This window comes from Macaca nemestrina, chromosome 6 (assembly GCF_043159975.1).
Source record: "Macaca nemestrina isolate mMacNem1 chromosome 6, mMacNem.hap1, whole genome shotgun sequence".
NCBI lineage: Eukaryota > Metazoa > Chordata > Mammalia > Primates > Cercopithecidae > Macaca > Macaca nemestrina.
Window position 1 is genome coordinate 165549730 of NC_092130.1, and position 21072 is coordinate 165570801.

Consider the following 21072-nt stretch of genomic DNA (forward strand, 5'->3'; position numbering starts at 1 on the left):
TGTCTTCAAAGGCCAAACCTCCCATGTGTCCCCTTTGCCTACACATGTGCCTCCCTTGAACTTACCCTTTGATCCCCTAAGCCCTGTCTCTGTTCTTTTTGCTGCCAGCCTCTGTTGACACCACATTCCTTATTTTCTTCCTGCCTTTCTGCTTCATTACTTTCCAACTTAGTTGTCGTGTCCTTATCTTCAAATATCAGAATTCCTCAAGAATCAGTCCAGGCTTTCTTCACTCTCTTTCCTCTCTCTATGATAGTCTCCTCAATTGCCATGTGATACAGTTTGCATATTTGTCCCCTCCAAATCTCATGTTGAAATGTAATCCCTAATGTTGGAGGTGGGGTCTGGTGGGAGGTGGTTGGGTCATGGGGGCAGATCCCTCATGAATGGCTTGGTGCCCTTCCCATGGTAACGAGTGCATTCTCACTGAGTTCATCCAAGATTTGGTTGTTTAAAAGTGTGTGGCATCTCTTCCTTCCCTCCTTCATGCATCCTTTCTGACCATGTGACACACAGGCTCCTCTTCTTCTTTCAGCCGTGACTGTAAGCTTCCTGAGGCCTCACCAGAAGCAGATGCTGGCACCACACTTCCTGTACAACCTGCAAAACTGTGAGCCAATTAAACTTCTTTTCTTTATAAATTATACAGCTGCTGGTATTCCTTTATAGCAATGCAAAAATGGTCTAGTCCACCATGGTTCTAAACACTGTTCCCACGCTGAAGCTTCTGAATGTTATCTTCAGTCCCGACCTCTCCTCTGAGACACAATGTCACATATCCAAATGGTAACATGGCATCCACACTCCACACAGTTTTAATGTGTCCTGAACTGAACATTGGTTTTCCCATGTAAATCTGTGCTGAATCAAGTCTTTCTCATCCACCCCGTGGCTTAAGCTGGACAGCTAGGAGCTGGCCTTGACTCTCTACCACTCACCTAATCCAGTAAGTCCTGCTGATTCTGCTTCCGAGATGCATCTGGACTGTTTTGTGGATATCCTTTTTTAAACTATCTCATTCTTTCTGGACTGTAACTGCCTTCTAACTGGTATGGCTGTTCCCTCTCTTGCAGCCCTAACATGCATCCAGCATAATGTTTAGACTCCCTTGCCAACATTCTCTTTATTACCTGTTTGATCCGGAGGTGAAACTGAGTCCAGAAGCTGGTGGGCTGAGCCCAGCCAACCCCTCTCAAAGAACTAGGCTGTTTCTGAGAGTTTCAGCTAGAGCTCATGGTCAGGATGTGGGATAAGAAGGCTGCAGTTGGTGAGACCACTTTCTGGGACCCAAGGGCTCGATTTGCAGCTGAGCCTAGGCTGGGAGCACATGTGATGAGTAGGGGCAGAGTCCTTATAAATCAAGGGAATGAGGTAATAAAAAACAAAATCCATCACCAAAAACTGTAGGACTCAGGTGAGTGTGGGGGCCACTTCTGTGCACAACTCCCTCCAGGAGTTTCTCAAGAACAGAAACAGCAGAGATAAAATTAAGAGATGCAGGGGAGACCCCCAGCCAAGGGCCCATAGCTTCCCCTTGCACATGGCCGTGAAGGTGACCCAGTGAGAGCCACTGGGCCTTGTCTGCCCCCACCCTATGGAGATGCAACAGTGTCAGGAACAGAGGCAAGGCCAAGAGATGAGACAGAAGGGTGGGGGTGGGGAGAAGTCCCCATGTGGAATTAGCACATGCCCAGATGAGTGCTGATAATGAAGACCAAGCACCAAAGAGACAGCCGACCCCTCTCTGCAGTTGCCTCCCTACTCCTAGCCCTGGGTCATCCTCCCTCTACCCAACAGTGGGGTCGGGGGAGGGATGGCACCCACTTTTGAGGAAGAGAATAAATGTCCTCACGGCAGCTGCGGAAGGGAATGTCCAGCTCTGGGGAAGGAGCAGGGACAGTGACCCCGTCCTCATCTCAGCAGCCCCAGAGCAGCTCCCACTACTCCTGGCCCCCAGCTGCCCAGACCTCAAGCCCCTAAAGGCCTCCTCTGTTGGTGGTCTGGAGAGGAGAGGGTAGAAACCCGAAGTGGGCTCAGCCCAAGGCACTGACCAGAACATTCCTCCCCTGCCCCAGCATGCTGTGTCCTGAGCAGCTGTCTTGGGTCATGTCACATATCCAGTTTCCCTGGCCCAAGGGACAGAGAGAGAAGGTAGCTGTGGGGATTTTTTTCCTTTCCTTTTTTCTTTTGGTAATAACAATGTGTTAATTCTGGTGACATGTTCCATGCAACCGCAGTACTGATATGGAAGGGGGCAGAGAAGTGCTGGGTAGAGAAGGGCGGGAGTCCGTGGTGAGGGCTCCACCCTGGGGCCTGTGCCTGCGGACCTAAGTGAAAACGGGCACTCCTGTTTTTTGCCCCTAATGTTGCATTTTCCAAGACCACTCTGGACTGCCATGCCTCTAGTCCTGTGCTCATATAAACCCAAGACCTTAGCAGGCACACACGTAAGTGGTGGAACGTCAAGAGGAGCAGAGGAAGAAAGCGGCAGAGAATGGTGAAGAGGAGCAGAGAGCAGCAGCGTGGCAAACAGTGGCAGGGAGAGGCAGGGCGGAGCAGCAGAGAAGGAGAGAAGAAGCTCACAACGTGGAGAAAGAGGGAACTCCAGGGGAAGATTATCTGCCTCACCGGTCCACCTTCGGCTCCCCATCATCTCGCTGAGAGCCACTTCCACCACTCAATAAAACCTTGCAGTCATCCTTGCAGCCCACCTGTGATCTGATTCTTCTGGGACACTGGACAAGAGCTTGAGATACAGAAGGCTGTCACACTCCGCCCTTGTGATAAGGCAGGCGGTCCATTGAGTTGATTAACACTCAAGCCGTCTGCAGACAGCAATGCTGAAAGAGCTTTGTAATACCAGGGTTGCAGGCACCCACCCCTAGACACTACTGTGCCAGGCCAGAGCCCAAAGCACTCACCCCAACCTCTGCACCTGCTCCTCTGCACGCTCCCCCTGGGGGTGTGAGCTGCTGGGCAAGCCACACCCCTGCCTCAGGTCTTGTGAGGGGGCTGAGGGAACTCTCCCATTTTAGTACCAAGGGAGAGCCCTGCCCATCCTTCCCCGTCCTGCGGCTCCTCTGGGGGAGAACGGGAGAGGGAGTTTCTGGACACGGGTGGATGTATGGGAGAAAGACACATCTCTTTTCCCTTACAACATGTAAGAAAAAATCACAGAAGGTCAAGGAAGAGGAGAAGGGCCAGCAAGGAAGACATCACGTTCAGGCCAGTCTCTGCAGTCTTGCCCAGGTGGGGCTGAGGCGCTCTTTCCTGCTGCTTCCTCCAGCTCCTGGCAGCCGCCTGGCTAATTTGGAAGCAAGGATCTCCAAGGCCAGGGAGCTGCCTGAGGTCCGCTGGGACACTGCGCGGCCGTGAGATGCCTCCACGCCCGGTGCTCTGGCTGGCTGACTGGGACCACCTCTCCTGCGTCGCGCGCTTGTGCCGGGGTTGCTCAGAATCTGCCAGTCTCCTGCCTCATCTCCTGGGGCCCTGTGGAGTGGGTGGTCTTCGGTCTCCATCGGAAGCCTAATGAGTGTGGTCTGGCTTCTGGGAAACCCTCTTTTTCTATTATTCCCTCTGCTGCCACCACGAGAGGCCTAAGCATCTCCCCTTAGCCTTCACTTTCAGGTTCATCCAGGTTTCTTCTGGCATACCTGCAAGGCAGATTGTAGACCAACTTAGAGGTGACCTAGCTGAGGACACTCCAGGGATCCCCGGTGGTCAGAGACAGAGGCTGGAGCCATGCAGAGAGGGAAGGTAGCCCTGGGGAATTTTAGCCTAAGGGGCTAATTCTGCTGGTGCCCTGCCTGTCAGAGCTGTCCAGCAAGAAGCAGCTGCAAATGGACTCATCCATGAGGAAACTGATTCCGCCTGAGGTACCACGATTGCTCAGATTTTGAGGGACCTGGAGAGGCGACAAGGACTCGCTGTGAGGCTGTGCTGGACCCTGGCATCCCTCAGTTACTGGGGGGATGGGGTGAGGCGCCTGCACTCACAGCACTGTGGGAGTGAGGCCCACAAGGATTTCTAGTGCAGGTGGGGCCAGATGGTGAAGAAGTAAGAAGAAAATGAGAAAAACATAAAGAAAAGGAAAAAAATGAATGAGAAGAAAAGAAAAAGATAAATCAGAAATAAAAGGGGAGAATAAAAAATAAGAAGACAGAAGAAATAAATCAAGGAAATAAAAATAAAAGACAAAAGGCAAAAAAGAAAAAGCATGAAGAAAAAGAAAATACAAGAAGTAAAATGGGAAGAATAATGAAAGAATAAGAAAAAAGAAAAGAAAAAATAAAAATGGAGAGAAATAAAATACAGACCAAAATTAGAAAAAAAAAAAAGAGAAAAATAAAAAATAATTGGAAAAATAATGATAATTAAAAAACCTGGCAAAAACCTCACAATGTCAATGTGATGTCTGCAAAAGATGAAGCAAGCTGACTTTGGTTAAATCCCTCAGGTAGCTATCACCAGCTTCCTGAGCTACAAGGATGCAAACCTAGGCAATGAGTGTCTCCTAGAGCCCAGACAGTTAATGACTCTTTATAGGGTCTATCAGAAAAAATCGATCAATGAGGCCCGGAGACAATCAACTCAAGTTTTGATTACAACAGTGGTTTACTCTTACTTTTTTGTCCTCAAGAACCCTTTACTCTTAAAATTTATTGACGATCCCAAGAAGTTTTTTTTTACATATATATCAACATTTGTCTTATTAAAATTGAAACCTATAGAATGCTTCAGTGGCTTTTATTTGTACTTTAAAAAGCTGGATGATGTTTGGCTTTTAAAGAGAAAATCTTGTCTACCCTTAAAATTATTTTTTATTTAAAGTATAAATGATTGCTCTCAAAATGATGCTGCAACTTAAGAGTACCATGATCCTGTGAAAATTGTTGTTGCGTAAGTCTCCGTAAGGAATGTTACTAACATCTATAAAGCTGAGGGAAAGATCGCTTTGGGCACATTCTCATTTCTTTTTACAGCTTTGCTCAGTTTCTTGGGAGCCGAGTTTTCCCTTCCATGGGTCAGAGAAGGCTCTGACATGTCAGTTAGATGTGGAGGTTGCAGCTGTAGGTTGAGAAAGCAAGTATTCTAATTTCCCTTTTGTTAAGTCAGCAAACTCTCAAATAAAAACCAAAACTGGACTTAGGTAAGGAGAGACTTTGTTCAGAAACAAAATTGTCATGAGGGAGAGAGACTATTGCAATATGGAGAATGCCCAGCCATAAAATCTTGAAGTGTCTCAAGGATGAGGCTGACAGGGCTTGTCTTTTATAAAGAGGATTAACAGGGCTAGAAAGAACTGGATGTGGGGTGGTGTGTTGAGCACGTGCAGCGATAGAAGATTGCATAGCAAATGACTCCATTCTGGCTGGCTGTTTCTTGGGAGAAGCTGTTGAGAGGGGGTTGCCCTGCATTCAACGCTTACTTAGCCTGGGGGTGAGGGAAAAGGGTGCCCCCCAAAGGCTACTATATTTATTACCTGTCCCTTCACAGAAAAAGGTTGGTGACTCCTGTTCTAGAAGATAGTAACTTTACTGAATATTTTTTAAATCTATGATAAAACTATGAAAACACAATTTTGCAGAATATAAACGTCATAATGGCAAGAATTCTTATCAGTTTTGTACACTGTTTTATCCCTAACACCTGGAATACTATATGGCATGTAGTAGTTGCTCATGAAATATCTGTAGAATGAGTGACTTACTATAAAACAAATCTGTTTTAAATGTAAGGTTATGTCTACTTCATCTCTATTTTAGCCATATAGTGGTAAGTGATCACTTGTTTTCTTTAGTATTATATTGCCTAAGTAATTAACATTTTATCTGATTTTTCTCAGCGTATTTATACAGCAAAAAGCTACACTAAACAAAGAGAAGAAAGTTTGAGGATATAGGAAGCTGAATACTTTCAACCCTGACTTGGTATCTTGAAATTTTAGAAAGTACATATACTTTAGAATTCTTATTTCTCAATCATTTTAGCCCAGAGCAAATGATTTCTTTTAATGGGTTGGTTTTAGCACAGGAATAGAATATTTGGTCTGAACAATAGCAGACACTTCAAAGTCATGGAAAAATACAACTAGTGCATTGTTTTTGCCTTCCATTTCCCCCTTTCTTTAACTTATTTTTTCACAAGTTTACACTGTCTTTAGCTACCAGATCTGCTTTGGCCAATAATTTGAATTGAGAAATTAATCAATATAATTTTGTACAAAGCACAGTCTCTTGAAAGATATCTCTATGTTCATTCAGCTAATATATTCTTCCACACCTATTATGTCCCTAGCACTATTCTAACCAATAGGATATAGGAGAGAATCAAACACCCAAAGACGCTTCTATCAGGCAGCTTACTTCCTCTATATTTAAAATCAATAGAACAGTTTTACCAGTTCCATTAAAAATACTAGATCAATATTAATATAGTAATATATTAATGTACATAACATATGGGCATAATATAATATAATTATTATAAAATGCTGTGTAATAACTATCAATATTTAAAATATTATAGATATTACTCTTACAAGTAGGTGAATTTCTAACTATCTATAAACCAAGACATTTTCTTAAACAAACAAAAACTAAAGGAAACCAGGGAAGGAAAGCTCTTGGAAGAGGAAATTTGGATTTTTGCTCCTAAACCCCCACTAACTGGCCATCTCTTGATGGGTAAGGTTTCTGACCTAGATGCATACTCTGTCCTCACAAATGTAGGTGTTCTGAGATCACCTGAGCTACCAGACAGACTGCAGTTCACTATTACAGTTCACAGTAATTCAGTTTATTAAGACACAGTGCTGGATTCAGATCCTGACACAGGTACTCTGGACTGGGCACCAGGCTAGAGCATGCATACTGCAATGAATTACCATGGCTTCCCAGTGAAACCTGCCCTGAGGAATCCTCAGATGCAGAAGAAGAAACCGATTCCTGCTGCCCATTCCTTCATGAATACCAACATCCATATCTAAAATGAGACTATGATATTAAAGTGCAGATGGCTGCATGCTCCATTAAAAATCCTCTCTGAATTCTACATTTCGGGTGGACCTCTTTTGATCCTTGTCATCATAGCGTTTACTGTGTGTTTAGGCCATTCTTGCATTGCTATAAAGAAATACCTGACACTCAGTAATTTATAAAGAAAAGAGGCTTAGGCCGGGCGCGGTGGCTCAAGCCTGTAATCCCAGCACTTTGGGAGGCCGAGGCGGGCGGATCACAAGGTCAGGAGATCGAGACCACGGTGAAACCCCGTCTCTACTAAAAATACAAAAAATTAGCCGGGCGCGGTGGCGGGCGCCTGTAGTCCCAGCTACTCAGGAGGCTGAGTCAGGAGAATGGCGGGAACCCGGGAGGCGGAGCTTGCAGTGAGCCGAGATCGCGCCACTGCACTCCAGCCTGGGCAACAGCGTGAGACTCCGTCTCAAAAAAAAAAAAAAGAAAAAAGAAAAAAAAAAAAAAGAAAAGAGGCTTAATTGGGTCACAGCTCTGCAGGCAGTGCAGGAAGCATGGCACCAGCATCTGCTCGCCTTCTGGGGAGGTTTCAGGGAGCTTTTACTCATGGCAGAAGGTGAAGCAGGAGCAGGCACGTCACATGGTGAAAGCAGGAGCAAGGAAGTGGAGGTGCCACACCCTTTTTTAACAACCAGATCTTGCAAGAACACACTGTCTATCCTGAGGACAGTACCAAGCCATGAGGGGTCCACCCCCATGACCAAAACACCTCCCACCAGGCCCCATCTCCAACACTGGAGATTTGGAGGGGACACAGATCCAAACCATATTACTGTGCATCACCCATTCGAAATTCTCACCAGTATCACAGGATCCACTGTGCATCAATACTTCCAGGTGCCCCTAAACCATAGGGTCAGCTGTACTTCACCCATCCCAGGCCACCTCCACTGCCACACTATGGGTGCCAGCCTTCTTTCTCATTTTCTTTCTTATTTGTTCTTGCTTCTTACTGCCCTTTCTGTTTCCAGTTGGTTCAACATATCTTGGCTTTTGCAGAAAAGCAGTATGTTTCACTAACCGATTATGAATCAGGGTGTCTGGGGGTCATGAAAGTCATAATGTGCCTCCACCAGGGGCTACGTCTGGAAAATCAGACCTAAAACAAAGTGTGTCACTAAAATTTCCTCGTGCCTCTTTTGCTTTTTAGAATCCTCTGCTCCACACGTGTCCAATTACCTAACACTGAAGACCACTTTGTCAGCCTAGCTCCAGGCTTCAAATAGTTCTCAGGTTTTCTCCTCAAATAATACTTACCTGTCCTTTTGTCCCAAGCTTTGGATGGCTGAGAGAGTTCATTCAAAAGATGGTACTTCCAGAATAGCTACACTAATTTACTTTCCCACCAGCAGTATACTAGGGTTCCTTTTTTCTCCACAATTTTACTAACACTAGTTATCTTTTGACTTTTTGATAATAACCATCCTGGCAGGTATGGCATGATAACTCATTATCATTTTAATTTGCATCCCCCTGTTGATTAGTGATGTTGAGAATTCTTTCATATACCTGTAGGCATTCATATGTCTTCTTTTGAGAAATATCTGTTCAGGCCCTTCCGTCATTCCTTCCTTCCTTCCTCCCTCCCTCCCTCCCTCCCTCCTTCCCTCCCTCCCTCCCTCCCTCCCTCCCTTTCTTCCTTCTTCCTTCTTTCTGTCTTTCTTTCTTTTAAAACTCTTCTTATAGAGTTTGTATATGTCCTCCTTTGGCAGATACATGTTTTGCAAATATTTTCTCCCAGTCTTTGGCTTATCATTTTCTTAACAGTGTTTTTTAATTTTTTATTTCAATAGGTATTTGGGGAACAATTGGTGTTTGGTTATATGAATAAGTTCTTTAGTGGTGATTCTGAGATTTTGGTGCACCAATCACCTGAGTGGTGTACTCAATGTATAGTCTTTATCCCTCACCCTTCTCTCACACTTTCCCCCATGTCCCCGAAATCCATTGTATCATTCTTATGCCTTTGCATCCTCATAGCTTAGCTCCCACTTGGAGAACATTATTCTAAGAGAAGTAACTCAGGAATGGAAGTCCCTTTCTTTCTACTGAGTTGTTTGAATTCCTTGTATATTTCATATATTAGCCTCTTATTAGATGTACGGTTTACAAATAAGTGTATGGTTTTTTTCCATTCTGTGGATCATCCCTTCCTTCTGTTAATTGTCTCCTTGGCTATCCAGAGCTTTTTCGCTGGATGCAATCCCATTTGCCTATTTTTGCTTTTGTTGCCCATGCTTTTGAAATATCCAAGAAATTATTGTTCAGACCAATGTCATAGAAACTTCTCCCTATGTTTTATTTTAGTAATTTAACAGTTTCAGGTCTTCCATTTAAGTATTTAATCCATTTTCAGTTCATTTTGTGTATAATATAAGGGTCTAGTTTCATTCTTCTGCTTGTGGATATCCAGTTTTCTCAAAAATATTTATCAAAGAAACTGTCTTTTCCCAATTGTATGTTCTCAATAGAATTACCATGTAATCCAACAACCTCACTCATGGGTATGTATCCAAAGAAATTAAAATCAGTCTGTTGAAGAGATATCTGTATTCCCATGTTTACTGCAGCATTATTCACGATAGCTGAGACATGGAAACAGCCTAAGTGTCCATCAACAGATCAATGGATAAAGACAATATAATATACATAAACACAATGAAATACTATACAGCCTTTTAAAAGAAGGAAATTCAATTATTTGTGGCAACACAGAGGATACTATGCTAAGCAAAATAACCCATGCACAGAAAGACAAAAATTGCATGATCTCCCTTATTTTTAGAACCTAAAAAAGTTGAATTCCTGGAAATAGAGGGTAGAATGATGGTTACCAGAGGCTGGCTGTGATGGTTAATGTTAAGTGTCAACTTCATTGGATTGAAGGATGTAAAGTATTGTTCCTGGGTGTGTCTGTGAGGGTGTTGCCAAAGGAGATTAACATCTGAGTGAGTGGACTGGGAGAGGCAGACCCACCCTCAGTGTGGATGGGCACCATCTCATCAACTGCCAGCATGCCTAGAATAAAGCAAGCAGAAGAAGGTGGGATAAGCTGATTTACTGAGTCTTCCAGCCTTCATCTTTCTCCCATGCTGGATGCTTCCTGCCCTCAAACATCGGACTCCAAGCTCTTCAACTTTTGGACTCTTGGACCGACACCAGTGGTTTGCCAGGGGCTCTTGGGCTTTTGGCCACAAACTGAAGGCTGCACTGTCAGCTTCCCTACTTTTGAGGTTTTGGGACTTGGACTGGCTCCTAGCTCCTCAGCTTGCAGATGGCCTACTGTGGGACTTTACCTTGAGATTGTGTGAGTCAATACTCCTTAATAAACTCCCCTTCATATATACATCTATCCTATTAGTCCTGTCCCTCTAGAAAACCTTAATGTACTGGTAGAGGAGGGGCCAGGGAAATAGAGACAGAGGAGATGGTCGAAGGGTACAGAGTTTCAGTTAGATAAGAGGAATACATTTTACTGACCTATTGCACAACATGATGACTGTGGTTTAGAACAATGTATTGTGCATTTCAAAATTGCTGACAAAGATTTTAAATGTTCTCACCGCAAAAAAATGGTAAGTAGGCGAGGCAATGGATATGTTAATTAGCTTGATATAATCATTGCACAATACACACATATGTCAAAACATAGTATACCCCATAAATATATACAATTATTATCTGTCAATTAAAAATAAAAACAAATCATATGCCACTTCCCTTTTCACCCTGTGGGGAGTGTCCTATGCACTTATCATCGAAACAAGAAGACACATCCATTTCTTTCCTGAGTGAGTCTGAGCTCAGTTCTACAGGATTACCACCAGGGAATTTCTATGATTTGATTTAACCCTTTGCAAGTCAAACACTACTCTACCCTAGACTGGAAAGAGATGAAAGATAACCAGACATCTGAAACCTGAAACATCATACTCTACGCTTTGGGAATAGCACCAAGATTTGCCTAGCAAGGAAATAAAAATGGCATCTTACCCATTGACACTGTAGAAATATTAGCTGAATGTCATAGATTTGAAGCAAAATATACAGAATACATACTGGTTTATAATAATTTTGTCATCTTTGTTCTGAAATTCTTTAGTCTCAGCTCACGCCTCCCTAAAATGAGCCGACCAAAAATAGAGAAAACATCCCAGATGCTCTTGTGCTTTGTTCCATAAAGTGCCACTTTCATCTGGTCTGTGTTATTTGGTATCCAGTTTTAAATATGGATAAGCATCTTATTTGTTCTTTTGATGACTGTTGAACACTTGGCAGCTGCCAGCATTGCTATACATGCAGTAATTCTTACAACACCCTTGCTCAAGAGAACCCAGAAATTCAGGCACTAACAGAAGGCCTGGGAAAACCAGGCTAGTTTGTTTAACAAAGCATGAAATACCCAGTACAAAAATAAACTTTATTTTATCATACAGCCCAAGTCGTCAAATCCCTCTAAGTCTACTCAGTTGTTTCTTAAAGTATTAATGATGTTAAGAATTTAGCCCATTGACTGTTACTCATATATTAAATTAACATAAATATGATTCTGCAAATATTTTGAGTCAATTAGCTGTCTGTAATATACTGACTTGAGAACCAGCTGCAAGTAGATTCTGTGAATATTTTGAGTCAGTTAGCTGTTTTGTCAAATACCAACTTAGGAACCAGCTGTGTGTGAAACCCCTGTTAGCAATGACATGATACTGACACATCCCTCTTGTTCTTTTTTTAAAATGAAAAATCAACACAACAGCTAAAGGTTGGAAACTCTGTACAGTAAATTATACCAATGTACTCATCTTTCCCAGCTACCCTGCTTTGTGCAGGAGTTAGGGAACTGTGAAATTAAGAGGACAGGATTATATAGGAAAACCACTTGTTTTTATTACAAGGTTTTCTTCTTTCTGTTTTCCATGTCACTCTGTATGAGTTAAACTATGGAAATTTTTGGATCCCTGGCATCTCAGTAATAGCCCTATAAATGGAAACAGCTACCATGAGCCATGATAACAGGTTTCCCATTTCCATGAGCAGTTGACATTTTAGAGTCAGCACACAAAAAACCTTGGTGCAAGCTAGAACTGCTACAGAAGTGAGGAGAGTTACAAGTTGCTTAGGGATTTTCCAAGTCCTTTACTTATTTTCTTTCTGATGCAAGCCTCTTTTTACTTGTCACATAGACATTGTGCTCCAGTAATTTGGGCTATGGGCAAAAAAAGAGAAAGCAGTAAAAGGAGACAAGCTTAGAAACTGCCAAACAAATAACCATCAGTATAGTCTCATTCAGGGACATTCTCTGCCTGTTTGTACTTTTTTTTTTTTTTTAATTGAGATTGTCTGGCTCTGACTTCATAACCTCTCCTAAGGGAATGGAATGGTGAATGGTGTAAATTAGAGGTGTCTTCTGAATCAGCTACTTTATTCTTGTTCTTTGGAACAGTCCACAGAATGGCAGCATCCCAGATCAGTTTCATACCTACAAGTTCAGAATTCTGTTGCCCACAGGATCCAAGGCTATACTGTGGCAGTCAATAAACACCAGCTTAATTGATTGTTGAGCCAGCATTCCTTAACTTCTTTTAGGACTAATGTTCTCTTTTTCTCAAAATAATATGAAATCACAGGATTTCAGAGCTGGGGGCAGGTGGTTAGAGATCATAGTTTAACTCCTGTAATTTGCAGATGTAGAATCTGAGATCAAGAATCTGAGATCGAGAACTTAAATGAAAGTAGCAGGGGCCCAACAGCGATTTAAATTTTTTTTTTCTCTCTTCCTCAGCAAAGCAGGTCCCAGAAAACCACACTGAATAGCTCTCCTTGGAAGCTGGGGAGAGGAAAGTGCCCAGAGGTCATAGATGCAGAGGTGATATTCAAGAAATTAACAGCTGGTGTGGGCCAGGCACTGAACAGGCAGAATAGACATTAACCACACAGCTGGAACAGGGTTCTGGATGCCTCCTGTGCTGGACACTAAATTTTAGCTACTAATAATGGAAAGGTCAGGGGAGGACAAGGGAGGAGACGAAGGAGCTAGAGACGGGACCTTGAGAAACACAAGGTAGAAGCCATATAGACTAACCAACATGGAAGTATGTTACTGTTTAAACAACAAGTATCACCATATCATCATGTGCCAGAGATACAGAATGAGTGATGCACTACCTATAGGAAAGGGACTCAACTGACCCTTTGTATCCTTAAGACGTAATCGGAAAACTCTAAGGTGCCAAGGAGAATTGCCACAGAAAAGCAAAAGGAAGTGATGATAGGTCTCTTGTTGGCAACACTTCTGATACCTTGTCCCACTTGTATGTAGGAACGTGGCTATGCAGATGGGTTGAAGAAAGAAATGCTACCACAAGGTGTTGCAATAGGGAGGCAAACAAAAAAGAGGACCCAACATCTACTGCAGAGTTTTGCTCCCATCTGAGGGTCAGCAGTGCCAGCGCTCACCATGAGCACTGCAAGAGAACAAATGTCCCAACCCCTTGGCCCACTGTAAAGGTTGGGGGGACTTGGCGTATAAGACAAAACTGATTAGTATAAAGCCTACTAAACTGCCTGCACCCTACTCCGATTAGAAGCAGTTAGACTAGAGCTAGAACAGACTCTGATCTCAAGACACTCAGGACCCAGAAAACTCTGAGACACACCACGGGAAGGGCAGTGCTGTGGCTCTGCTGCTAAAACTGGCAGGTAGGAGATTTCAGGTGCATTTGCTGTGGACATGGATTAAAGCACATTCGTTGACTAGTGAGGCTGGTGGGAAACAACTTGCTTTCTCAAGGTGGCATGACTAGAAATGCATGTGACTAGTTCCCTTGTCACCTGACTTCCAATGCTGTGACCTCATCGCCAAAATATGATTATAGTATATCACACTGGGACATTTCTATGAAGTAAGGTACAGAACTTGGCTTTTCATGAATAGAAGACTCCAGGAAACTTGACGTTAATAACAGCAGGTTTCAGAAACTTTCCACTCATCCAGTCATTTATTCCTTTCCAATGGCTCTAAAACAACTCCAGTTCCTGTTGCTGCCTGAAGGTGGTACTGAGCTTAGGATCTAGGTTTTGTTTATTCATTAACGTATTCAGCTATTATTTCTATATGTCAGTATCTGAGCTAGAACCTCATAATAGAGAGATACTGTCACAGTTTCACCTACTCTATTTCTAAGCTATGAACCAGCAGGCTCAAAGCATCAGCATCCTGAGGGTGGACGTGCCCTTTAGTCTTTTCATTTTAATGAGATTTTCAAAGATGATTACAGAAATTCCAACGATCCAGCACTAGAGGGACTGGGATTAATTAAGTCCACACATAGCCTGTTGCTTTTACATACCCTATATTTCTGACCCATTGTCTTGGGGATCAACTTAGATGCCTGAATTCTCCCTTCCTATTGAATATGTTATTCTCCACAAAGCTCCCTGTAGAGGGTTGAATGATGATCCCCACCCCCCAAAAAAGTATGTTCATAGCCTAACCTCTGGAAGCTGTGAATGTGACCTTATTTGGAAAAAAAGTACATCTTGCAGGTGTAATTACATGATAACCTCAAGATGAGATCATCCTGGATTATCCAGGTGGGCTCAAAATCCAACAACAAAGGTCTTATGAGACATGGAAGATGAGAGACACACAGAGGAGAGAGGGCCATGTGAAGACAGATGCAGCCACAAGCCAAGGAATGCCAGCAGCCACCAGAAGGTGAAAGAGGCAAAGCAGTATTTTCCCCTAGAGCCTCTGGATGGAGGGATGTCCTGCCAATATCTTGACTTCATACTTCTGGGATTCAGAACTGTGAGAGAAAAAGTTTCTGTTGTATTAAGTCAACAACAGAAGTTTGTTGATAATTTGCTACATCATCTCCAGGAAATTAAAATAGTTTCTCATAGACTCATACTCCTGCAGGTATGCTCACCCGTTCTCCATTTAGACATGACTTCAGATATTAATGGTGGTTGAAATATGTAGTCAACAAAACTGAGTTTGATAATAAGTCATTCAATATTACATGGCTGTCCCATGGATTTGTTGAACTCTCAACCGTGATAGACTCCCAGCAATAGCAAAGCTTATCTATGAAGCCCTATGGTGGTAGATAAATTGGCAATCTCTCTTAAACATTTTCAAATACAGAACATTCATATCAGGCCACCATTCCTGATTTTTTAGATTTTAGGAGGATGGAGAACTCAGCTGGAATCATGGTCCTGGTGACCTACATGGTATAGGAAGGTCTTACCCCTGATAGAAAGGAAACTCTGTTTTTTCTTTTGAGAATAAATACTGTTGTTATGGGATCCTTGGCTTGTTATTTTGCCAGCCAAAAGCCTCTGTGGCCAGGGGCACCTTCTGCCTGAGTATTGCTTATGCCCACTGGGCTTATTCTGACCACTCAGCCTGGCATGCTCAACTCACACTACTGGCCCCAGATCTAAAGGCAAGCCAGGCGTGGAGTGGTGAGGGGTGTGTGGGCAAGCAAGCGCAAGGTCCGACCACATAACACACATGTAACTATAAAACTACACAAACAGAAGATCCAGTAGTTGTAAGATTTTTCATTTGCCAATCTCCTAATTAGATTACTGGCCAAGGTCTGACCACATAACACGTATATAACTATATAACTACACAGACAGAAGATCCAGTAGTTGCAAGATTTTTCATTTGCCAATCTCCTAATTGGATTACTGGCCTTAGAGTAAAGCCCTTCAAGAAACAGGGCTAGGAAAACATGTAGTTTCTAGGGCCTAATAAGCAGGCACAGCTGGAAGACAAAAACAGATTTTGAGAGGAATATATCCACCTCTAATTTCTGGAGTTCCATGAGGAAAACAGAGGGATTTTTCCAAAATGGGGTCAGTGTCACTTCCTCTGTTTTTCCCAAGGAGTCCCGGGCCATCAGAAGTTATCTTAAGGACTCTCATGTGTGCATTAAGAGTGGCAAGACAAAATGGAGAAAAATAATTCAATCAACTGAGAAGAAAAATCCTTTTTTTAAGCAAGACCAATAAAGAGAAAAGACATAAAGGCCATTTAAATATATTTATAGCTTGGACATCCACTTTTAATTAAGCCGGTAACCATAGTGCTCCTTTTTAAAGAAGTGCTTTTAAATATCTTACTACCTAACCTTAGCCATGCCAAATGGCTGATACTTCTAGCTTTTGAACTCATGGAGGGGCAGAAAATATAGTAATTTTTTTTTCATTTCTACAACCAGTTTGCATAGAGAGAGAGAAGCCAGAAGTCCAACTAGTAAGAATTTTTACCCTTTTGCTGGTATGTCAGGCTTGTGGGTTCCCTTTCCCCGAGCAATGGAGGCCTATCAACTCTGGAGTCCTTTGAAGGGGAAACAGACAAAGAAAAGTTGTCCTTCTTTAAGGATTGCCAAGCAGTTTAAAGTTTAGGGAAATTAAACTTTTCCCAGTTTGGGGGATGCCTCTGAGAGGAATGTCCTGTGGTATGGAGATGCAATTACCCACCTTTGAAGAGAGGACAGAGGAGGAAAAAATGAAAAAGCTTTTTCTTTTTTTTTTTTTTTTCCTCCAGAGTCTGAGTTTCAAAGGAGTTCCAGTGATTCAGGATGCACTTGAGAAGAGTGCAGGCTGGAGATGATTGGTTACCCATGTGGAAAGAGGGGGAAAAGGTGTCACTTTGTTCCTTTCTTTTTCCAGCAAATATTCAGGGTGTGTGGGGGAGAGAAAAAAAGGTGTGCCATTTCTTTCTTCCATCCTTATATTCTCAAGTCCTGGCAATCTTTGCAGGTGCTGCACATGGATGCAAGTGTGACTTTCACCTATGTAGTGGGGAGACCTAGTTGGTAGGAATATTTGTACTCTCCCACTCACTGCCTATCATCCCATTGTCAGTAACCTTTGGGTTCCACCCTTTGGGTTCCCTAGACCACATCTATGCCATAGATGTTAGTATGACCTTCTTCAATGAAGCAAGGGAACTAATATGCAGGAATTAGTCATGGTCACCTGCACTGTGCCCTTAGACTTCTGCTGTCATCTGCCTCTTGGTCTCTCAGATGTAGTTTTCCTTTCTAGGGTTTCAAATCAAAGCTTGAGACAAAAAGGTGCCTCATGAGGGTGTATGAACCTATTAAATTAGTCTCAGGAAGGCCTCACCAGATTGCATCCAGGAGGGGGTAGCTTCTCTGTTGTTTCCCTATCATAAGCAGGTGAAGCTGTGGGACCAGGTCCTCCTCAAACAAGGGAGAGAAAGGGAGTCCTGGGAATTGAGGACCTGGCCTAGTAAGATGCCTTCCAAAAGAAAAGATTTATCCCTTGCATAGAAAAGCTCCTCCATGGTACTATGTTGACTCCTGATATGGTGGAGGAAAGGGAAAAAACAACTTAAGTGCAGAGGAGGTGAAGATGCCTGGGGGAAGTGGCCTCTTGTGCTATGCTAATAGGTTTCCTCAACAGGGGAAAGAAATCTCTCAATGTTACATCCTCTTCACTTCTAAGAATAGACAGAAACCACATTGTTCTGATTTACACTCCTGATGACTAAGCCAAATGCTCATTCTACCCAGTAATATCTCTGTGGTTTGCAACAACATCCTTAATATTGTATGTAAAGAAGATGATAGCAGCCATGGCAGTCAAGACAGAAAGAAAATAAAAGAGAAAAGTAAAAGAAAAAAAGGAAAGAAGGAAGAAAGGGAGGGAGGGAGGGAGAGAGGGAGGGAGATAGGAAAGACTGGGGGTCCTAGTGCTGACACCCTAATGGGTGGTTGGTGACTGGAGTTAGTCTAGGTGCCTTTGGATAACACCAAAGTGTAGACTCAGTCAGATACCTGTAGTTGTTCCAGGACCTTCTGATCTCACATGGTAGCTAGACCTCCATGAAGGGAAACTGGATTGGAACACAGCCAACATTCCCAACACCCACAGATGATGGGGGATCGTCAGTGTCCTCTCTAGTAAGCCTGTTCTCTATGTATTAAGTCTAGCAGCCATGCTAGTCTCTTTTAACTGGCTGACAGAGGTTCAATATTTTTCTTTAATTTTGTCTATTGTAGAGTTTAGGAACTCCAAAACTTATCCTTTTGCAGATCCCAGATGAGACCCCCAAAATGTCATAAGGTCCTGGGGGTGTCACTTTGCCAGCCAGAAACCTCTGTGGCTGCTGGCACCTTCTGCCTGAGTATTGCTTGTGCCAACTGGGTACATTTCTTCTCACTCAGCCTGATAGGCTGTGCTCGGCTCTCACTACCAGCCCAGATCCCATGCCTGCCAAGGGCAATGCAGGTGTGGAATAGTGAGGGGTGTGTGGACAAGTGAGCACAAAGTCCGGCCACTACACACAGCCAGGCACACCAGCTGCTTTGGTGGGTCGGGCAGCTCTAGGTGTTGTCACACCACAGCCTTGCAGGGAGCTCTAGGTGATGCCACCTCCCTGCGAGGCTGTGGCTGGATCAGATGTACTGCCTACGGCTTCCACTACAGGTACCTATGTCTGGACAAGGGAAATACAGTGATGCCCAGAAGCTTGGAGATGCCAGGAATTGCAGAGCCCCAAAGAGGGTATCACAATAGTGGCTTGGTGAGCCCCTAGGTCTGGACTTCCCGAAGGGTCACAGCTCTTTTCTCCTTGTTGCCTGTAATGTGGCAAGTGAGGGTGTATGCTTCAGCTCTGTCTGTGTTACAGCTCTTTCATCCTGCTATTCAGCAGATCCAAAGTTCTTGTTCCACATTCATGAAGAATGAGGTACAAAGACAACTGGAGGGTGAGCAAGGCAGAGAGGAACTTCACTGAATGACAGAACAACTCTCAGGATACCTGCAGTAAGTAGCTCCTTCCCACGGCTCATAGTCCCAACGTCTGTCCAAGTCTGGCTGAGTATGGAGGTTTTATGGGCTCAGAAGGGAGGAAGTGTGTGTTGATTGGTCCATGGGTAGCCATGGGTAAGCCTGGAAAAAGCACTATTCTCACTCTGGGCCAGACTGCACCCAGTCCTCAGACTTCAGGCTGTCCCTGGCTTGAAGGTGAGGTTTCACTAGAGACTGGCCCCTTTCTGCTCAGGACCCTGTCTGCCTCCTGCCACCATCAACATGCCATCCATGGAGCCCAGGTTGTTCGTGCAGAGGAGTGCCTGCAGGCCTGTGCCAGGCCACCCTCAGCCCCACCCCGGCATCATTCCTGAGCTCCTTGGTGCAAAGCTTCAGAGGGGTCCGAGGTGGAGTGGGAGTGTCAGTGCAGCCCCAAGCACGTGCACACCTGTCCAGGTCATGGCAGCACCTGGACTTGGCTTCAACTTTACTCGAAAATCAGACCAGGTGCCAGGAGCAGGTAGAGGCCAGGGATCAGGAGCAAGCACTTCCAAGCCTGCAGGGGCGGCCAAACTTCCTAGGCCTCCTAGAGCACAGGAATGCCTGGGTCCACAGTGGCAGCTGCATGGCTGCCCTTCACTCAGAAGCATGGGGCTCCTGTCTCCCAGCTCAGTAGGGGACAGGGCTCCCACCTGTTCCTGGCCTCCATCAGCTCTGCTAAGTGCACAACCGCAGCCGTGCCTTCCCCGCTGCAGCTGGTGTCTTCACAGCAATTGCGCCAGACAGGTCACCACTGCCATCCCTGTCAGCTACTTATATGCATATTTTCATTTCTAACTGGGGATTTTTTTGAGGCAAAGTCTTGTTCTGTCACCCTGGCTGGAGTGCAGTAGTGCGATCTTGGCTCACTGCAACATCTGCCTCCCAGGTTCGAGTGATTCTCCTGCCCCAGCTTCCTGAGTAGCTGAGACTAAGGTGCCTGCCCCCATGCCCGGCTGATTTTTGTATTTTTAGTAAAGATGAGGTTTCACCATGTTGGCCAGGCTGGTCTCAAACTCCTGACCTCAAGTGATCCAGCCACCTTGGCATCCCAAAGTGCTGGGAATACAGGTATGAGCCACCACGCCTGGCCTCTAAATGATTTTCCAAGTTACATTTTAGAAGACCATATCATAGTGAGCACAAGAAAATTCATTTTGTGCGCAGTGCCTGGGGCAGTGCCTGACAGATAGTGGACACTCCATACATGTTTTGTTAAAATTGACTACATTTACATCTGAATCTATTTTTGGTATTCTTCATACACATGCATTTCACACATTCGTCCTCTTATTACATGAGGCCATTGCTGTTATTCCTCCTCTTAATAAAAAGATCTAAGGCACAAAATGCTATGGGAATTTAAAAGAGGGTAAAACTACTTTTGCTTGAGGATACTGAGAATTTCCTGAACTCACAGGGCACTTGTCTTTTCTTCCGTGGCTCTGAATGGGCTCTGCTTTGTAGTAAAGATATGTGTGTGTGTGTGTGTGTGTGTGTGCGTGCATATGCACACGTCTGCTTTTCTAGATTCTTTTAAGGGATGAACTGTGTCTCACAACCACCCTCCCCTCAAGAGAGCATCCACCAATGTCTCTTTCACACACAGAAGAGTCTTAAAAACTTTTTGCTTGGTAGAAGCTTCCAGGTTGTCCTGATTTTTTCATCTAGAGATGGTCCAAGGGCTTTGGCTGCCAGCTGGCTGTGGTGTAGATGATATGAAGAACAGGGCAGCAACAAATTAACTGGCCATGTCATGTTACATTTTTCTTTTATAAACTTTCCCTTTCCCTTTCTGTCAGCATTATTTTGGGAGGCTTTCCTCCTCAGTGGTTATAAACTAAGATGCAACTGCTTGACCTGGGAGGCCACTTGGATCAATTGAGGTCTCCTCCCAAGAAAAACTTGGAATGCCTTGCATTTTGTCTGCTTGACTTAACCATAATTTATTTAAACCCAGCCTCTTGTAGTTTATATATCTCAATTGGCCCATTCTGTGGGATGCAAGCCACTGTGTGTTTTCACTCCGCTTTTGGTTTTGTAAGCAAGTATGTTTAACAATCAGATTAATCATTCTGTAAAACTTGAGTCCTGCCTCTATTAGGAACCAATGCTTTTTAGCTATGGTTGGAATCCATTGCTTTGAGTATTTAGGAAGAACAGCATACTTTTTACATATATTTATGTTTTCATTGGTATTTTA

The 21072-nt window shown here is 43.9% G+C and overlaps 1 long non-coding RNA gene across 1 annotated transcript in view; it reads left to right on the forward strand.

Moving 5' to 3' along the window:
* The first annotated feature begins 502 nt into the window (after nucleotides 1-502).
* LOC105492319 (uncharacterized) overlaps nucleotides 503-21072 on the forward strand; it is a 164739-nt gene continuing 144169 nt past the window's right edge. The window contains exon 1 of the long non-coding RNA XR_011624353.1: nucleotides 503-610. This is a non-coding gene — a long non-coding RNA (uncharacterized lncRNA). The remainder of the gene's footprint in view (nucleotides 611-21072) is intronic.